Genomic DNA, 22,132 nt, shown 5'->3' on the forward strand with positions numbered 1-22,132 from the left:
ATAAAGTTTATTTCTAGACATGGTTTTGATTGCCTTCTATATTTACTACATACATACACATGAACACATGCACATACACAATAATTTTTCTAAATAATTGTAGATGTATTTCAAAGCTTCCATCTTTTACACCATCTATATATCAAAGTACATTATAAAACAGGCTACTGACTTAGAGAGGTATAGTCTTTTTTTTAACATGGCATTTTATTTAATTTTTATATATTTCTTAAATTAATTAATTTTTTAATTTATACTCAAGTTAGTTAGAATATAGTACAACATGATTTCGGAAATAGATTCCTTAATACCCCTTACCCATTTAGTCCATCCCCCCTCCCACAACCCCTCCAACAACCCTCTGTTTGAGCTCTATATTTGAGTCTCTTATGTTTTTCCCCCTCCCTGTTTTTATATTATTTTTGCTTCCCTTCCCTTATGTTCATCTGTTTTGTATCTTAAATTCCTCATATGAGTGAACTCTTATGATATTTGTCTTTCTCTAACTGACTAATTTCACTTAGCATAATACCCTCCAGTTCTAGCCACGTAGTTGCAAATGTCAAGATTTCATTCTTTTTGATTGCCAAGTAATACTCCATTGGGTGTGTGTGTGTGTGTGTGTGTGTGTGTGTGTGCATCACATCTTCTTTATCCATTGATCTGTCGTTGGACATTTAGGCTCTTTCCATATTTTGGCTATTGTCGATAGCACTGCTACAAACATCGGGATGCATGTGCCCCTTTGAAACAGCACACCTGTATTTCTTGAATAAATATCTAGTAGTGCAATTTCTGGGATGTAGGGTAGTTCTATTTTTAATTTTTGGTGGAACCTCCGTACTGTTTTCCAGAGTGGCTGCACCAGCTTGCATTCTCACCAGCAATGCAAAAGAGATCCTCTTTCTCTGCATCCTTGCCACCATCTGTTGTTACCTGAGTTGTTAATGTGAGCCATTCTGACAGTTATGAGGTGGTATCTCATTGTGGTTTTGATTTATATTTCCCTGATGATGAGTAATGTTGAGTATTTTTTCATGTGTCGGTTGGCCATCTGGATGTCTTCTTTGGAGAAGTGTCTATTCATGTCTTTTGCCCATTTCTTCATTGAGTTATTGGTTTTTTGGGTGTTGAGTTTGATAAGTTCTTTATAGATTTTGGATACTCTTTATCTGATATGTCGTTTGCAAATATCTTCTCTCATTCTGTTGGTTGCCTTTTAGTTTTGCTGATTGTTTCCTTCACTGTGCAGAAGCTTTTTATTTTGATGAGGTCCCAGTAGTTCATTTTTGCTTTTGTTTCTCTTGCCTCCAGAGACGTGTTGAGTAAGAAGTTGCTGTGGCCAAGATCAAAGAGGTTTTTGCCTGCTTTCTCCATGAGGATTTTGATGGCTTCTTGTCTTACATTGAGGTCTTTCATCCATTTTGAGTTTACTTTTGTATATGGTGTAAGAAAGTGGTCCAGGTTCATTCTTCTGCATGTCGCTGTTCGCTGTCCAGTTTTCCCAGCACCACTTGCTGAAGAGACTGTCTTTATTCCATTGGATATTCTTTCCTGCTTTGTCAAAGATTAGTTGGCCATATGTTTCTGGGTCCATTTCTGGGTTCTCTATTGGGTTCCACTGATATGAGTGTCTGTTTTTGTGCCAGTACCATACTATCTGGATGATTAGAGCTTTCTAATACATCTTGAAGTCTGTGTATTGTGATGCCTCCAGCTTTGATTTTCTTTTTCAATATTGCTTTGGTTATTGGGAGTCTTTTCCAATTCCATACAAATTTTAGGATTATTTGTTGTAGCTCTGTGAAGAATGCTGGTGATGTTTTGATAGGGATTTAATTGAATATGTAGGCTGCTTTGGGTAGTATCAACATTTTAACAATGTTTGTTCTTCCTATCCAGGAGCACGGAATATTTTTCCCTTTTTTGTGTGTCTCCTTCAATTTCTTTCATAAGCTTTCTATAGTTTTCAGTGTATAGATTTTTCACCTCTTTGGCTAGGTTCAATCCTAGGTATTTTATGGTTTTGGTGCAATTGTAAATGGTATTAATTCCTTGATTTCTCTTTCTGTTGTTTCATTATTGGTGTATAGGAATGCAACTGGTTTCTGTGCAATGATTTTATATCCTGCGACTTTTCTGAGTTCATGGATTAGTTCTAGCAGTTTTTCGGTGGAATGTTTTGAGTTTTCCATATAGAGTATCATGTCATCTGTGACAAGTGAAAGTTTGACATCCCTCTGGCCAATCTGGATGCCTTTTATTCCTTTGTGTTGTCTGATTGCTGAGGCTAAGACTTCCAATACTATGTGGAATAACAGTAGTGATAGTGGATATCCCTCTCATGTTCCTGACTTTATGGGGAAAGCTCTTAGTTTTTCCCCATTGAGCATGATATTAGTGGTGGGTCTTTTGTATATGGCTTTTTTGATCTTAAGGTATGATCCTTCTAGCCCTACTTTCTTGAGGGTTTTTATCAGGAAAGAATGCTGTATTTTGTGAAATGCTTTCTCTGCATCTATTGAGAAGATCATGTGGTTCTTGTCCTTTCTTTTATTGATGTGATGTATAACATTGATTGTTTTGTGGATATTGAACCAGTCCTGTGTCCCAGGTATAAATCCCACTTATTTGTGGTGAATAATTTTTTTAATGTATTGTTAGGTCCCGTTGGCTAGTATCTTATTGAGGATTTTTGCCTCCATGTTCATCAGGGAAATTGGTCTATAGTTCTCCTTTTTAGTGGGGTCTTTATCTGGTTTTGGAATCAAGGTAATGCTGACTTCGTAAAATGAGTTTGGAAGTTTTCCTTCCATTTCTATTTTTTGGAACAGCTTCAAAAGAATAGGCTTTAACTTTTCTTTAAACGTTTAGTAGAATTCCCCTGGAAAGCCAACTGGACCTGGACTCTATTTTTAGGGGGGGGTGGTGGAAATTTTTATTACTAATTTGATTTCTGGTTATGGATCTGTTCAAGTTTTCTATTTCTTCCTGTTTCAGGTTTGGTAGTTTACATATGTTTCTAGGAATTTTTCCATTTCTTCCACTTTGCCCAATTTATTGGCATATAATTGCTCATAATATTCTCTTATTATTGTTTGTATTTCTGCTGTGTTGGTTGTGATCTCTCATCTTTCATTCTTGATTTTATTTATCTGGTCCTTTCCTTTTTCCCTTTGTTCAAACTGGCTAATGGTTTATCAATTTTGTTAATTCTTTCAAGGAACCAGCTCCTGGTTTCATTGATCTGTTCTACTGTTGCTGTTTTTCTTGCTTGCTTTTTTGTTTGTTTTTGGTTTCGATAGCATTGATTGCTGCTCTAATCTTTATTATTTCCTGCCTTCTGCTATTTTTGGGTTTTATTCTTGTTCTTTTTCCAGCTCTTTAATGTATAAGGTTAGGTTGTGTATCTGAGAACTTTCTTCCTTATTTGGAATGCCTGGATTGCTATATACTTCCCTCTTATGACTGTCTTTGCTGCATCTCAGAGGTTTGGGGCTGAGGTGTTATCATTTTCATTGGCTTCCATGTAGTCTTTAATTTCCTCTTTAACTTCTTGGTTAGCCCATTCATTCTTTAGTAGGATGCTCTTTAGTCTCCAAGTATTTATCTTTCCAAATTTTTTTCAGTAGTTGATGTCGAGTTTCATAGATTATTTTCTGAAAATATGCATGGTATGATCTTGATATTTTTGTACTTGTTGAGGGTTGATTTTTGTCCCAGTATGTGATCTATTCTAGAGAATGTCCCATGTGCACTTGAGAAGAATGTGTATTCTGCTGCATTAGGATGAAATATTCTGAATATATCTGTTAAGTCCATCCGGTCCAGTGTATCCTTCAAAGCCATTGTTTCCTTGTTGATTTGGTGTTTAGATGATCTGACCATTACTGTAAGTGGGGTGTTGAAGTACCCCACTATTATGGTATTATTATCAATGAGTTTCTTTATGTCTGTGATTAATTGATTTATATATTTGTGCATTCCACATTTGGAGTGCAAATGTTTACAATTGTTAAGTCTTCTTGGTGTATAGATCCCTTAATTACGATATAATGTCCTTCTTTGTCTCTTGTTACAGTCTTTATTTTAAAAAGTAGATTTTCTGATATAAGTATGGCTACTTCAGCTTTCTTTTGGTGACCATTAGCATTATAGGTGGTTTTCTTTTAATTTGAAGGTGTCTTTAGGTCTAAAATGGGTCTCTTATAACCAGCATATAGATGGATCTTGTTTTCTTTTTCCATTCTGTTACCCTATGTCTTTTGATTGGAGCCTTAGTCCATTGACATTTATAGTGAGTACTGAAAGTTATGAATTTATTGCCACTATGTTGCCTGCAGAGTTGGAGTTTCTGGTGGTGTTCTCTGGTCCTTTCTAGGCTTTTTTGCTTTTGGTCATTTCTGGTGTGTGTGTGTGTGTGTGTGTGTGTCTGTCTGTCTGTGTGTTTCCCCCATCTTTTCTCCCCTCAGAGAGTCCTCCATAAAATTTCTTGCAGGGCTGGTTTAGTGGTCATGAACTCCTTTAATTTTTGTTTGTCTGGGAAACTTTTTATCTCTTCTTCTATTTTGAATGACAACCTTGCTGGATAAAGAATTCTTAGCTGCAAGCATAAGAGACTCTTAAAAACTGAGAACAAACTGAGGGTTGATGGGGGGTGGGGGGGGGGGGGGGTGGGTGATGGGTATTGAGGAGGGCACATTTTGGGATGAGCACTGGGTGTTGTATGGAAACCAATTTGACAATAAACTTCATATATTGAAAAAAAAAAAGAATTCTTGGCTGCATATTTTTCCAGTTCATCACATTGAATATATCCTGCCACTCCTTTCTGGCCTGCCAAGTTTCTGTGGATAGGTCTGCTATGAACCTGATCTGTCTTCCCTTGTAGATTAAGGACTTTTTTCCCCCTTGCTGCTTTCATGATTCTTTCCTTGCCTGAGTATTTTGTGAATTTGACTATGATATGCCTTGTTGATGGTTGATTTTTGTTGAATCTATTGGGAGTTTTCTGTGTAACCTGGATTTTGATGTCTGTGTTTTTCCCCAGGTTAGGAAAGTTTTCTGCTATGATTTGCTCACATAAATGTTCTACCCTTTTTCTCTCTCTTCATCTTCTGGGACCCCTATGATTCTGATGTTATTCCTTTTTAATGAGTCACTGAATTCTCTAATTCTTATATTGTGTTTTTTTGCTTTAGTCTCCCTCTTTTTTTCTGGTTCATTATTCTCCATAAGTTTGTCCTCTATATTGCTGATTTGCTGCTCTGCTTCCTCCATCCTTGCCGCTGTCAGTTATATATAATGCTCAGTTATAGCATTTTTTATTTCATCCTGGCTAGCTTTTACTTCTTTCATCCCTGCATAAAGGGATTCTAATCTATATTCAACCCCAGCTAGTATTCTTATTATCATGATCCTAAATTCTGGCTCAGACATCTTGTTTGTATCTGTGTTGATTAACTCCTTGGCTGTGATTTCTTCCTGTTCTTTCTTTTGGAGTGAATTCCTTTGTTTTGTTGTTTTGAAGGAAGAAAAGGAAATAATAAAGTTAAAAAAAATTAAAAATGTAAAGCAACTCAAAAAATCAAATAAATGATGCTAGATTCTAGGTGTGTTTTGGTCTGGTTGTTAAAAAAAGCTTGATAGATTAGAGATAGATTAGAGAAAAAAGGAAAGATAAGAAAATAGCAGTAAAGGGAAAAAAAGGACAACATTTGAAAATTTGAAACAATGAATATGATAAAATAGAATAACATGAAATGATGAAAGTAAAATATATTTTTAAAATTTACAAAAAAAATAACAAATATAATAGAAAAAATTAAAGAAAAACCTTTTTAATAAAAATGGAAAATAAAAATATTTTTTCTCTCTCTGTATTCAAGAATAAGAAAAGAAAAGGAAAAAAAATAGATAGACCAACAAAAAGAATGAAATACAATTGTAATTATATCTGTTTTTCCCTAGAAATCAAACAATGAAGCACTTTATAGTCCTTCAACCAAGCAGGCGGAGAGACTTGGGGTATTCCTCAAGAAGGTGGCTGGCCCTGTTGGGTGGGGCTTAGTGCAACAGCTCCATTTTCCAGTAGATGGTATTCCTTAGCTTACTGGGGTGGATTATTGTGGCACTTGCAGGCATGTATGTGCATGTGTGGGAGGGTTGAAAATGGCATCACACAGCTATCCACTTTCTAGTATCAGAACTCTGGGCTCTCACCTACAGCAATCAAGCACCCTTCCTAGTCTTCAGCTTCCATCCACTCCCTGCTTCTACATTGTCCATGACTAAACTGTCAGGCACCTCCCTCCTGAGTTTTATCTCAAATGGGGCTCTGTTTCCTGACCCCCCACTTCTGAGGGACTGCGGCTTTGACCTGTTCTGAACCTCAGTGCGGGGGTCTCGCTGAGTAATGGCCGGGTGTCAGCCCACCCCCAGCAATGCTTGGGAGACCAGGCTGCTACGGATGCCTAGAGACCACAGCTGGGTGCTAGTGCTCCCCAGAAAAATTCACATGATCATGCAGCAACAGTGTTTCAGGGTTTATGGAAAATCACAACACACATCTGGCACCAGGCTTAACCCTTAACGTCCTTGTTCCAATACCAGCGAATGTGGTTGTTCTCTGAGGTCCACTGGGACCTTTCCCTGTGGGGAGGCCACACAGCCTCTATCAAATGTCCTCCCAGCAGGGAAACAGCCACTCCTTGTATGGCCTGAGGATGCCTCAGGCCTTGCTCTCTGTTTCTGGGAACTCATCTTCCCACCAGAGCACTATCAGGTATCCAGCTGCAGAGTTTCAGACTCTGCGCTTGCCCTGTTTATAGACTCTTAATGGAATTTAAATCCTCTCCTTTCTCCCTTTTTTGTTCAGTCCCCTGTGGCTATTTCCATTCTTCCACTTTCTCTCCAGCTGCTATAAGGGGGGTGCTTTTCCCATACTATCTCCCCGTCTCCATTCTCTCTCCACAGGCAGAAACATCTCCCTGCCCTCTACAGTTTCTGTCTACCCCAATTCACCTCTCCTCACCATGTACCTGCTGACTTCTGCAGTTTAGGTTATGAAGATTGTTGTGTTAATCCTCAAGTCAGTTTTCTAGGTGTGTAAGATGTTTTAGTGTTGATTGGGCTGCATTTCAGGGATGAGAGATGCAAAAAAGTCTTCCATGCAGTTCTGCCATTTTGGCCCCTCTCAGAGAGGTTGTAGTCTTTCAGCGATCAGCTAGGTGGAGGCAGTATTCTCTTAGATCAAGGATCTCCATAACCCCAAGGGAAAATATTTGGGTTTTGCTTTACCTCCTCTAAAATATGAGAGGGAAATAATCCAGAATTTCTTACTTCTTACTACATATACAAAAGTTCTTTTTTTTTAATCAGTGATGTATATTTGAAGATACATATTTTGTATACAAATGATTAGATTTTATATATATATATATATATATATATATATATATATCAAATAAATACTGAATTTTAGCCGTTATAAATAACAAAATCACTCAGGAAAATTCAAAGAGAAAACAATAATCAAAACAAAAACAAAATAGGTTATATCACATTGGATAAAATGACATTTGCTATTATTAATAATGTGTGGTTAAGGCCACATCCTCTTAACAAAAGTACTTGGGCTCAAAAATCCTCCCAGATGCTCTGACAATTTATATAACCTTTCTGAGCCTCAGTTTTTAATCATTTATAAAATGAAGATAATAATAGCAGCTATGAGGGTGTCTAGGTGGCTCAGCTAGTTAAGCCTTCAACTCTTGATTTTGGCTCAGGTCAGGATCTCGTGGTTTCTGGCATTGAGCCCTGCCTTGGGTTCTGCATTGACGATGTGGAGCCTGCTTGGGATTTTCTCTCTCCCTTTCTTTCTGCCTCTCTCCCACTTGCTCACACTCTCTCTGCAAATAAATAAACATTAAAAAAAAAGAATAGCATCTATGTCATACAGTTATTATTGGACTAAATGAGTTAATATATGTAAAACACAGACTAGGAATCATCAGGAAATGGTGAAATAGTAAGCATCAGCTATTATTATATTATTGCTACTACGATTACTATTTCCACTAGTGATAATGTCTTTTTTTTTGAGTGTTTATAATCTGCCATCTATTTGATGCAGAATTTACGTACTTATCTAATATTCACACACAAAAAAATTGTAAACTAGTTTAGGAAGAAATAAACTCAGGTTAAAAGTTATTAAAATACATATTCAAAGTCAAATAGACTTTTACTCTGAACCACTAGCCAAAATCTAGGTCAGCGACTGTGTTTCAAAGGGCCACTCAATATGATTGTTTAATAGGCTGAGAGGCTAGGGAGAAAAAACAATGAGAAAAATGGTGAAATAGTGAAAAATAGTGAATAAAAGAAGGAGGAGGATGGGGAATAGAAGAACAAATGATACGGAGATTATGAATTAAAGAAGGACATGTTATAGAATTAGAAAATGCCAGTTGAAGATCATGAGAAGACTAAACCTGCCCTTTGCATTCTTCATACGTGCCTGAGAGAATAAAGCCTGTTAAAATGTATTAATCTGTTGAAATAGTTAAAATGGAGAGGAGGAGTGTTGGTAATTAATTTCCAGGTCATCTGGCAAAGTCAGCTGAGTGGAGGTTATTCTACTATAATGCTAGAAAAAGTATAGTAGAGGGGCTTCAATTTAAAATTTCAATTTCCACCTATAATTATAATTACAGTGGTTTTCATGATGATCTTAATCCCTTTTAGGTGACACTTAGTTTTTGAATGTTGATATGTGATCTTCAAAAGTCATCTTTGATATAGAACTTGACATAATTTAAACATTAAGTAGACCATTTTGCTTTGACATGATTATAATTGTTGAAATTAAGATGTTTGGAATATTTGCTGACTCTGAAATATATTTTGCTTATTTCACAGACCAATGGCTTTTTTGAGAGAGATCTGACTTGGACTGAAATTGATGTCCATATTATCTTCTTAACAATGTTTACACCAATTTTATGACTTATAGTGTTTCAGATCACAGCACTTATATTCTCTATTTAATTTGTAAATATGAGAAACAGTAAGAATATCATTATTTAAGACAGTGACCGATAAATAAAGTGAGGTCAGTTCCGAGTGTATTCAAAGCACTCAGGTTTTGTTTTTATAGAAAGTAGAAGTGCCACACCCAGTATTTTATTTGATTCCTCCATCCATCAGTGGTCTTATCAAAGGTCATCTTTTCTCTCTTACCTCCTATTGGAAAATCTAATTCTCAAGATAGATCAGATTATTTGATGGTTATCATTATTCAGCATAAAAAAGTAAAACCCAGTGAATTCTAACATTCATAGTTAACTCTCTGAACACTAAAAATGTAGTTTGTAATAAAGGAGATAATTGATGGCCTTTTTATATCAGTGTTTTTGCCAGACCATTGAGTCTTATTGTAAAACAGACAAACTATAAAATTCAGTGACTTGCATAATTACACCTCAAGATACAATGAACAAAATTGAACTTCTTTAAAATGTTCTTGTTCAAATAAATAGTTCAGTATGGTGGAAAACGTAGGTAGTAATTGTACTGAATGCAATGAATTTTAAATTTGGTTGTGGCAAAAGAACATGTTTAAATACGCAAGTTATAAGAATAAATTATGTAGTACCAAAAGATAATAGTTCAAAACCTTAAGAACAATAAAGAAAATACAATTGATTTTATTTTTTTTAATTTTTTTTTAACGTTTTATTTATTTTTGAGACAGGAAGAGACAGAGCATGAACAGGGGAGGGTCAGAGAGAGGGAGACACAGAATCTGAAACAAGCTCCAGGCTCTGAGCTGTCAGCACAGAGCCCGATGCAGGGCTCGAACTCACGGACCGCGAGATCATGACCTGAGCCAAAGTCGGCCGCCCAACCGACTGAGCCACCCAGGCGCCCCTACAATTGATTTTATATTAGACACTCTAAGGGGACACTTTATTAAAAAAAAAACTGACAAAGTACAAACTTTGATTTCAAGGAAGTTGCTCTTGTGATCAAATGTTTTTGAAACTTCTTAGATTAATTTTACATAAATTGTGGTATGTATAATCTATTTAATTCCATGAATCATCATCAGAAGATCTGTTATTCAGTTTAGCAGAAACATGCAGGATGGGGATTCAATTTAATATTTACATGCCACATGACCATGAATAAGTCGGATGAAAAAGTCAACCGTACCCTTTGTTATACCCCCTTCTGCTTTCATATTCTATAAGCCTGCAGTTTGTATCCCTTTGTGAAATGTTATACATAATTTTTCCATAGATATAATTATATTATAATGTACTTAAGGGAATTAACTACTGGATAATTAAAAAAATGATAAAATTCTTTTGCAAAGCTAAAATAATTTATTTAAAATGTGTCACTGATTTCTGCTTAAAGTAAAACAAAACTTTTTGGAGGGTTTGGTTTATTTGCTTGGTTTTGACTGAAAATGATGCCCCCCAAAATCTGCATCTTGGTATCCAGATATTGCTTTTGCAAATGAAAAATAAATCTATGTATGGAACAATAATCAAGCAATAAGGTAATTTTCTAATTTTTCATCACTCATTTTCAGCACTAAGAATTTCAAACCATGTTGTATATAAACATGTAATTTTTGAAATATGAGAGAAAATAAAAGTATAAATGGTTATGCATATTCTGTGCAAATCTAAAATCACTTCATAATTTAAGAACATATAACACATAATAATGTAAAATTCTATCATTAATAGTTGCAGTCTCTTGCATTGAATTTTACTTCTAAATTTTTGTCATACTGAAAATGATTATATTTTTCCAGATCAAAAGAAACATGAAAATTCAAGCACAAAGGGGGAGGTAATAAGGTAAATAACTCAGCTATCTTTTCTATATCTTTTTTAAAAAAGTCATATATCATTCATTTTCAGATACTGGAGAGCAATAGGAGATCATAAATTAAGAATCTTAATTGAAATAAAATGTTTGCCACACGGACAATATTAAGACTTTTGAGCTACGTCAAGTTGTTTTCCTGTTTCTGGTGCATTTTGATCTTTTCCACAGATTTCCAAAATTCTAATTACCTTAAGTAAAGACAAGTTTTTCCACAATTTTACCTTATTGGATTTCTTGATATGAGCTTTTAAGTTTTCCTTTTTCACATTTATTTATTTTTTGAGAGACAGAGAGAGACAGAGAGTGAGCAGGAGAGGGGCAGAGAGAAAGGGAGTCACAGAATCCGAAGCAAGCTCCAGGCTCTGAGCTGTCAGCACAGAACCTGACATGGGGCTTGAACTCATGAATCAGGGAATCATGACCTGAGCTGAAGTCAGACACTTAACTGACTGAGCCATCCAGGTGCCCTGATATGAGCTTTTGTAAACTCAAATATGACAGCAGACCATTCTAGCATAATTTTTTCTTCTTGTAATAATACACCTGACCCACATCTGTTGAAATAAATCCACTCTGTTGTCTCAATGGGCTGTGTGGGTAGAAGAAACACCCTCTTTGGGGGGGCGGATGACAAGGATCCTTCACCCTTGTTCTTTTGCCTACACACCATGAATGATTTTTAGCTTTGGACTACGTTATGAGATTTGGGGCCAGTGCAGTTTTTTGTCTTAGGGCCTGAGGAAAGAGCCAAAAGGAAAGTTACTTGTCCTATACTACCTATCTGAGGGAAACTAAACATAAATGTGCATGCATTATATTTTGAATTCAGTGGATTACAAAAGTGAATTTGTTGATAGGTAAATAGCTGCCTCTTACCCCCAATAAGTTGTTGCTATCGATTATCAGATTTTTTGAGTCACTTCTTCCATGGTTCATCTCAATAAAAGACATTGACTGTAGATTACTTTGAAATTGATGTTTAGGTTTTAAGGCCAATAAATGGAATAAATTAGAAAAATGTATTTTTACATAGGAACTTACTGTAAGACCATATCATGTATCTTTGATATCTTTCCACATTTTACATCATTATAATTCAAAGTGACAAATTCTATTAAATACTAATCCTTTTGATTTTAACTATGTTATTAAAATCATCATTAACTTTCAAAATAAGGTATGATGATTCCAGAAATAGAGGGAGGGAGATCTGAGACAGAAAACAAGATATGAGAGGATCTAAAAACTAATAGTCAATAAATGAATAATAGGTTTTCTTATAGAAATTCTCCTTTAAGGATTTGTATTAACATGAATTCTGGAGTTAGGAGAGTCTAAAACATTTAAGAAAGAATCAGACAAATATCTCCATTGTCTCCATTTTTATTCTAGAAGGAATAAACTTGGCAGAATGCTGGTTCATCTGAACACATAACGATATTATTTTCTCTGAGAAATAACATTTAAATAACATTTCTCTGAGAAATAACATTTCAAACATTACATGACAGAATCACCAAGATTGCCACATATTAGCCATTGTACCAGGTATCTGTTGTAGTTGTTCACATAATAATTCATTTAGTCCTAAGAACACTTCCCTAAGGAATGTACAATTTTATCTCCATTTTACTCAGGAAACTGAGACTCCTGATATTTAAAAACTTACACGAAGTTCAGGAACTAGGAAATGGCAATTCCAATCCAGCCAATTGGTCCCCAGAACCTGTCCTTGTAACCACTAATTTGCCTTGCAATTTTAAGTTTATTTATTTATTTTGAGAGAGACAGAGACAGCATGAGTGGGGGAGGGGCAGAGAGAGGGAGAGAGAAAGAATCCCAAGCAGGCTCCACACTGCTAGTGCGTAGCCCGATGCGGAGTTCAAACCCACGAAGCCATGAGATCATGGCCTGAGCCAAAACCAAGAGTCAGATATTTAACTGACTGAGCCACTCAGGCACTCCTGTGTCTCAATTTGTATTTATAAACATAAATGACTACAAAATCCTTTTTTAACAAACTATCTTGTGGTACCTGTGTCCCACAAAATCCACTATGGGAAACCATGTTCTGGTTGCAGATCACTGTATTACTTATGTATTTGGACACTTAGGAAAATGGAAGTAAACATTTTTCAAATTAATAGTTGGAGTAAAAGCATGAAAAAATGATCTTAGCTTCTGATAAAATAGAGTGGAATTCATGTTTTTTATAGTAATTTTTCCCCTATTTTTTTACAATATTTATTTAAAATGCACATAAGTTCTATCAGTTTACTTTGTGCTCTAATTATTTTATTAGCAAATACTAAAGCATGCTAATAAGAATTGCCCTTTTTCAAATGACTTTCAAACTGCTCTTCAAATTTATCATAACTATTTTCCTGACGGTGTATAAAATAGTTGATTCTAAAAAAGAACTCTTTAAAATGAAATAAAGCTGCTTATGCACAATTCAGAGCCTTATCTTTTTACATACACCCTGAGGAAACCCAGAAAGCTTAGATTTATGCATGTTTTATTTGGTTAAATTTGTGAAGTATTTGGTCGTATTTCTGAAGACTTACAATTGCTTTTGTAGTGCAGTCAGGTGGTATATTTTCTTCCCTTCTAGTTTATGAGAATGGCTATGATTTATGCAACTGATATAAAACTGCTTTGAAGCTAACATATACCGAAGACAGTATATAAAGCTAATAGTCAAAATCATCTCCCGAAGGCTATTGCTTTCACTGGGTATTTGGAAACTGTCAAGTTGAGGAAGCAATGAGAATATAAGTTTTGCACAATTCAGTTTTTGTTGTCTTCCGGAATGAGAGCTAACTAACATTATTGACAGTGAATTTTGGTAGATAATAAACTTAGAACTAAGAGTGATTGGAATTGGTAGGCACTTAGAGATTCTACTTAAATTAGAAACTACATGTCTACCTTCATTCTAAATGGCTATTAGCTGCATCACTAACAAAATGTGGGGAAAAATTATCTCCTGGTCAAAAGTATAATGTATTTAATAAGATGTTTCTTTTAAATGTTTATAACAGGGGCGTCTGGGTGGCTCAGTCGGTTAAGCGGCCGACTTCAGCTCAGGTCATGATATCGCGGTCCGTGAGTTCGAGCCCCGCGTTGGGCTCTGGGCTGATGGCTCAGAGCCTGGAGCCTGCTTCCGATTCTGTGTCTCCCTCTCTCTCTGCCCCTCCCCCGTTCATGCTCTGTCTCTCTCTGCCTCAAAAATAAATAAAAAACGTTAAAAAAAATTAAAAAAAAATAAATGTTTATAACAAAGCACCATAGCATAAAATATCTTTTATTTCCTCCATTGTCCCATTTGCCATTAAATCCAATAAGAAAAAGCTAATTGTGGTTTATTGAATGTTTAATTAGAACATAACATATATTATTCTGTCATCAGCATTTATGATACATTCTATTTTTCACACTATCTTATTTTTTTCATGGTTTCTCTATACTCTTAAAATGTTCCTCAACCATTTCAAACATTTATTTTCTACTATTTTTTTAGATTGCATTCTAATGTCTTGTATTACTGAATGTTCTCTTTTACCCTATAGTGATGAGGAGGTCTCATTGTTTGGCAAATGCTGTCTAAAAAACACCACCACCACCACCAACAAAAAACCCACAACTTTTATCAAAGTTCCTCTTCTTTGAACACAGTCTGACCCTTTATTTATCTTTGCTCTGGTTGGATAATCATTTCCATGGTAAATTCAGCATTTGGAAACCTTTCTCAGTCCATTTTATATGTATTATAGTTGTGTCTTACCCTAAGCTTCTATTTTAATAACCTATCATATGTGTTTGTAATGTTTCATGTCTATGTGAGCTCATCTTTAGTAGTCGCTATTCTTTTTCTTTAGGTACCTGAGATAAAAAATGAGTTGTTAAAGTATCTCTTAAGAATTAACTTTCATTTACTTTTTCTCATTATCCATTACAACCTTTTACTCTGGGCAAGATAGAATCCTGACCTGTGTGCCTTGTGCTTTCTGGATGTTTCCACACTTTGCTTAATCGATACAGTGATCTTTGCAATATGAAATAATTCTCAATAGTACAAAGCAACTACGTTCTTGCTTCTTTTTCTGTTGTAATAGGAGTGTAAAAATATTTATTGAATTGGTTCACTATTCTCAAGAATTGCCCCTGACCACTTTGAAGAATTTCAATATTAAAATAATTCATGTGTCCTACAAATACATGTTACCTCCTACCTCTTTAACTTTGAAAAATAGAGGTACATTAAATGCTACAGTTGTGAATAGTTTATTTGTATGCAACTATACATTGCTATAGATATTTTAAATATAAAATATTAAAATATATAATTATATTAAATATTATAATATTAAATATTATTATATTAAAATATAAAATATTATTAGAAATTTCAGATTAAAATGTCATGTATTTTGGGAAATTTTCTAAAAAACAAACAAATAAGGTTTATGAAATATTCATTTAATTAGCATGTTGCCTTTACATTTCTACACATAACTTTGACCTTATTAAAAGCGTTTCTTTATGAATAAATGAAAGAAATTTTTTATTTTTGTTATTTTTCATCCAGTAGGTAGTATTTCTAAGTATGCTTAGTAGGAAAGTTTCTGCGCTAGCATTCTGTCATTTGCTATATCAGAAATAACAATGTAATATCTGCCAGTGAAACCAAGTGTCACTGATGAAAACTCTTAAGTAAACCATCGTAAAATTTGAAGGATCTGTTTTCAGAACAACTAAGGTACTTTATCAAAGCCCACTTTCAATTGCTAGTGTCTTATGGAGAGTTACTTCTATATCCCTAACACCCATCTGATACTATTTATTTTCATAAGAATAGACTGATTTTAGGGATGACCCTTAGTTTAGTAATTATAAGACAGTATAATCAAATCTATATTTTTCATCCTGTTAATATATGTTAAGTTTCTGTTAAATATGTAAAATTTTTTAATGTTTATTTATTTTTGAGAGAGAGAGCATGAGTGGGGGAGGCACAGAGAGAGAGAGGGAGACACAGAATCTGAAATGGGCTCCAGGCTCTGAGCTGTCAGCACAGAGCCTGCCCGATGCAGGGGCTCAAACTCTGAATAGTAAGATCATGACTGAAGTCCAGAGCTTAACTGCCAAGCCACCCAGTCGCCCCTGTGTCAAATATTTTAATAATAATTTTTCCAGACCTGAGTTCTTATTTTTGTTTGTATGCCATTTTTCGTATAATTTTTTTCCTTTTTAATTTCTGTTCTTATTTTCTGCATCATTTCCAGATTTGAATAAATTTATAGTTAATTAGCTAGAGAGACCCCTACCTGAACCCTCCACATTGAACAAGAACAATAAAGCTGTGAAGCACTTCTGTTTTGTTTTGTTTTTCCCCTCAAATTCTGAAAAATAGGGGCGCCTGAGTGGCTCAGTTGATTAAGCATCCGACTTCAGCTCAGGTCATGATTTCTCAGTTCATGAGTCCAAGCCCACGTCGGGCTCTGTGCCGACAGCTCAGAGCCTGGAGCCTGCTTCGGATTCTGTGTCTCCCTCTCTCTCTGACCCTCCCCCGCTCGTGCTCTGTGTCTCTCTCAAAAATAAATAAACATTAAAAAATTCTGAAAAATAAACTTAAATTTTATTAAAATAGCCACTCAATTATGTAGTATCTCGATTTTATATTTTGCTTTTACATTTGCAGATTGTAATAGGTTAAAAAGAAGAGATATAAATACTTTCCGGTAGTTTTATTTCTTTTCTTTCTCTTATTGTACTATTTTTCTGTCATTTACGTAATACTACATAATATCTGTGTGTAGAATCATGATTGCTAAGGTTCTTCAAGGTAAGGTATTTTGGCCTTCTACTTGGAGAGTATATAATGATGCAGTAAGCATGACAAGGAGAAGCAAACTGTGTTTTGGAACAGAACAATGAAATTTGACGAATGACGCAAATCTAAGAAGGGGATCATTTTTTGACTAATTTTTAGCTGATTGGTTTTAAACTAATATGATTTTTGTTGATTTATTTGCTTCCTTGGAAATAATAAGCATGTTAATAGGTTTGCCCTTATGTACTTATGGTTATGTATTAAGATGATATCTAATATGAATGCTGAAATTTAGCATAGAGTGAAACAATTTCATACTTTATTTTTACTTTTGGACGGTTAATATTTATTTATTGTATATGGAATATATACTAATGTACTGATATACAGCTTCAAAGTAAATTCCTTTGTGCAAGACTGTAATATTTGTAGGCAAATTTGCATAGTTCAGGACTGCTTGTAGCATATCCTGAAACTTTTCTCCAAATTAATATTCTTATATGAAAAAGAAAAAATGTTTTTTTTCCTAATCAGATACCAAAGAAGTTTTGATCTCAAGCATATTTATTATATATCATTTTTATAATTCCTCTGAGAAAATTATTTCCTATTTTAGTATCTGCTGAGACATGAAATCTTCGTTTGTGAGCAAATGCAATTCACTGTCTCCTGGACAACTTCTCAGCATCAGTACAAACAAGCGAATTGAAAACTCTAACTACAGAGGAAATGGTTTTCTACAGCTTCATGCTTGGTTAAGTGGAAAGGATTTTTTAAGAGAAACACTCTTCTATGAAAGATTTGAACCCACTTTGAAATTTTATGTGCCATGTTTGAGGTACAGAACCTGATCAAAGCAAATACTCTCCTTGCAAGGGCAGCAGATTTTGTTGATTGCATGAGGGTCCAGGATGTAGAATTCAGACAAGAAAAAAATTAACGACCTCTTTCCCACCCACCCCCACATCACTTGAGCATGTGACATTGCTCTACGTAAATCTTTCAGATCAATGGTATAGAAAATTATTCGGTGGTACATCTTGAGTTCATTGTTCTGTAGATTTAGGTAGAACTGGTACCTGAATGGTTTCCAACTAGTTCAGACTTTAGTTTGATGTGACTTAAATAGTATTAAAAAGCATAATTTTTTTTCCCTTAGGTTAACAAGATATAAGATACATAGGTACTCATAGTGTTACCTTATCTCGCCAATAAACCATGAGAAAATGTAATAGGAAAATAAATTGAAACAGGAGAGGTTATAAAATAATTAGGGATAAACATTATAAAATGTGCTCAAGAACTTTATGTGGAAATGTATAATACTTTAATAAAAGACATAAAAAAACTTGAATAAAGGAAACATTATGAGATGGAAACAATGATATATTTAGCATGGATTCAACTTCTCCATCTAATAAGCATATCTAATTCAAAATCAGTCAAAATAATAGTAATATTCTAAAGTGAAAAGACTTTTTTTTCTTTCTATTCAGGAGAAATCTTTCTTTTTCTTGGAGAAGCAGCCTCAAGTTCTAGCTCTTTTTCCCCTCTTCCTTTAATATTTTAATTACTAAAACTTTCTACCATGTTTTTTAAAAATTTTTTTAACATTTTTATTTATTTTTGAGACAGAGAGAGACAGAGCATGAACAGGGGAAGGTCAGAGAGAGGGAGACACAGAATCTGAAACAGGCTCCAGGCTCTGAGCTGTCAGCACAGCGCCTGACGCGGGGCTCGAACTCACGGACCACGAGATCATGACCTGAGCCGAAGTCGGCTGCTTAACCGACTGAGCCACCCAGGCGCCCCTTTTCTATCATATTTTAACACCTAATAAAGTTAATACTACATCATTGATTTACTTTGTAATAAGTTTTCTTATTTATCTTTTCCCAATGAAATTTAGGATGCTTTGTTCTGAAAATAAAATGTATATTAATTTTAGGGTTTAAAATTAATTTATAAATTAGCTAATGGAAGATTAACATTTTTATGATTTTTTTCAGAAACATTTTTATGATTTTTTTCATGATTTTTTTATGATTAGTTTTCTAAAAATTTGACAGTGTTCTTTAGGAATTTAAAAAATGTCTTAAATGTAGGCTTGCACAGTTTATATAATTTGCTAAATTGTATAAGCTTGATTTGCTTGTATTTTAAAATTTTGCTCAATTTTTGCTCAATTTTGATATCAATACTGTATATTTATTATCAATATGGCTAACTAAAAGAAAATACCTATTAAAGTATTTGTATTTATCTTCAGGACCAGTAATTTTATGACAATATATCTTGGTGTTTAATGTCCTGGGACATTTTTCCTTAAATAGTTTTTTTTTTCCTTTAGTATGAAGTTATATGTCTTTTTTATTTTAGAAAATTTTTCTTTTATTATATCTTTAAGTAGTTGCTTTGTTTTGTTATTCTGTCTACCTTCTCCTGGAAAATTAACTAGATGCATATTGGATCCATTCTAACTTCAATATTCTTATTTTGCCTTTAACTTATTTTAACTCTTTTCTCATAGCTATTTCAATCTTTTTATTATTTTATTTTCTAGATCTTTCCTGATGATATCCACTAGTTTTATTCTTCCATTAATCTTTCCAATATTGCACTTGAAATTGTTTTATATATTTTTCTTTCATTTACTCCTCTGTCTTTCAGAGTTCATTTTATAACTTCTGCTATCTCACCATCACTTTTGTATATTACATTTTTACTATTCAGTGGTCTTTTATGGAAGTTCAATAAACATTATTTAAAAAAATAATTGCGTGATATTTATTAGTTATTTGCATGTCCTCCCTTTTTCATTTGTTAGCATTTCATTTTTTAAATACAATATTAAGAATGGATCTTTTATATAACAGACTTATTCATACTGTAGATTCATGGGCTCTGAAATTTAGCAACCCTTAGATGAATGATAACATTCATTTTAGTGATCTCAGGCCTAGGGGTAAAGTAATACAAGGTTAATATATCATTCCCATTACCTGCTCAAAAGACAGTTGGGCTCCTTTTTTTCTTTTGTTTTAATTTATATGAGGCTATAAATGTAGCCAACATAGGACACAGTTCAAGATTTCTTATCATTTTAAAATCTCCACTTAAAATAATCATGTTAAGTGAGTACATGGTTTACATGAGGCAAATAGCTATGAGTGTTTGTTCATACATAGTGTTTATAAGTCAATATCACATTCTACTCCTAATATTCCATTGCAATATGGCTAATTAAATTTTTAGTTTCTCTGTAGATTTATGACCTTCAATTAATTCTATGTTTTGAAAATCTGTTGCAACTAAAATTTATTGTTTCCAAGAAAGAGAAAGTGACTCAGAATAATACACAAGTGAAAAAAATATGTATATGTACATATACATATGCATAAATATAGACATATACGTATGTGTGCATGTAAGGAAAGATAATCAACATTCTTTGAACAGGTCATAGAAACCAATGGTTTTCATAGAACAGGCTCGTGGACAAACCCATTGTTAAGTAAATTAGCTCCAACTTGTTTCTCTTTTCATGTCATTCAGTCAAGATTACAAGTTCTGAAAGAGAAATAGTGCCTGGTTGGACTCTTTCTGAATGGATGTCCACTCCTTGGCTAGGAGAAGGAATACCATCCTCTATAACTGAATCATTATAGCCTGATTAGAGAAGTGTTTCTTCAAAGCACAATCACAATACTAAGAAAGTAGAATAAATCCAAGAAAAAAACAACAAACATCCACTGCCCTAATGTATTCTTGACTCTTGATGAAAATATGGACATAATACAACATTAAGTCCCTTTTGTTTCTCATATTTTTCTTTTTCAGTAAAATCCATCTAATCTGCACAATACAAACATGAGTTCAGTGAATTCTCAACATTGGCCTCTCATTAGAATCATCTTACAAGCTTAGGAAATTTCTGATTCAAAGTCCTGTCCATAGAGTGTCTGAGGTTGGAGGTTGGGGGTATTTCTATATGAAAACTTAAAAAAAATTATTAACTACTACCCCTGGTAATTATCATGTGCAATTAGGAGGAGACCAATCAGCTTTGTGGTTAAGAGGTTAGGTTCAAGGGTCAGAGCGTATGGATTGAAATTTCAGTTAAATGTCTTGCTAGCTTGTGACATTGGGCAAGTTATTTAAACTAATTTATGAACTAGACTTCTTGGAAAGAGTAAATGAACTAATAGATGTAATTGCACTTAATACAGTGCCTGGCAAATTATAAGCACTTAATTACTGTTAACTATTAGTGTTTTGCTCAGTTTGGCTTCACTCTTGAGATATTTGTTCCATGTATCTTATACTGTTGAATTTTTTTTTAAACAAGCCTTATAAATGAAGATACAGATTGTAGAACATTTACATGAACACGGGATACGATCATTTACGTAATTCTCAATTCTTTTTCTTAATTTTTTTTTAACGTTTATTTATTTTGAGACAGAGAGAGACAGAGCATGAACGGGGGAGGGGCAGAGAGAGAGAGGGAGCCACAGAACCGGCAGCAGGCTCCAGGCTCTGAGCTCTGAGCCATCAGCCCAGAGCCCGACGCCGGGCTCGAACTTACGGACTGCGAGATCGTGACCTGAGCTGAAGTCGGACGCTTAACCGACTGAGTCACCCAGGCGCCCCCGGAATTCTCAATTCTTAATCTGCCTATTAAGAAGCCCTAAGCTATGGAATGAGTGAAGTCAGTGGTTAGCCCAACTCCATAGTGACTGGTCAGAAACGGATCAGCAGGCATCATCCTCCACAAGGCACGCTGGTAGGTTGCAAGGGCCAGCAAGAAGGTTTCTCCATTGTTTGGAAAGAAAGAGTATGTCCAGGATTCCCATGCATAGACATGATGATGGTGGGCCCACAGTCACATTTCCTAATGTTGGCACCGGGCATGGAACAATTTCTCATCTCTGTCTTACGTGCAGCAAGTAGCTTAGATCTTCTGTTGTCAGGTTTCTCATCAAATGCAATAGATGGAAGGACTTTTCTGCAGGTGTGCTTCCAGAGCTGGTGAGGATGGGGTTTTGCCATGTTCCAGAAGTTAACAACAGGGAGTCTTCTTTTGTCCTTACTACTAGGTCTGAATCTTTGATCCAAGTTATTCTACTGGTACCATCTTTGTTAAGTTCAAGTTCAGGATACATCTCTGGGGTGGCTTCGCAGATTCTAGGACTCAGAAATTTCTTTTTTATACTGATTTAGTCACTTCAGCAAGGATTTAGCAAGGGGAAGAGGTTAAGCATGTATATTCGGTCAAATATGGATTCCCCTCAATTCACATTCTATATTAGTTTGGTGAAGTTAATGAAACTTAAAGCTAAAGATTTTTTTTTTAATCTGGTATATTTATAAACTTCAATAGTAATA

General features: G+C 34.6%; 1 pseudogene; it reads right to left on the reverse strand.

Moving 5' to 3' along the window:
* Positions 1–21,909, reverse strand: part of LOC125922463 (ferritin light chain-like) — a 39,874-nt pseudogene extending 17,965 nt beyond the window's left edge.
* Between the last annotated feature and the right edge of the window lie 223 nt (positions 21,910–22,132).

The sequence above is a fragment of the Panthera uncia genome, chromosome B1, assembly GCF_023721935.1.
Source record: "Panthera uncia isolate 11264 chromosome B1, Puncia_PCG_1.0, whole genome shotgun sequence".
In the NCBI taxonomy this organism is placed as follows: Eukaryota; Metazoa; Chordata; class Mammalia; order Carnivora; family Felidae; genus Panthera; species Panthera uncia.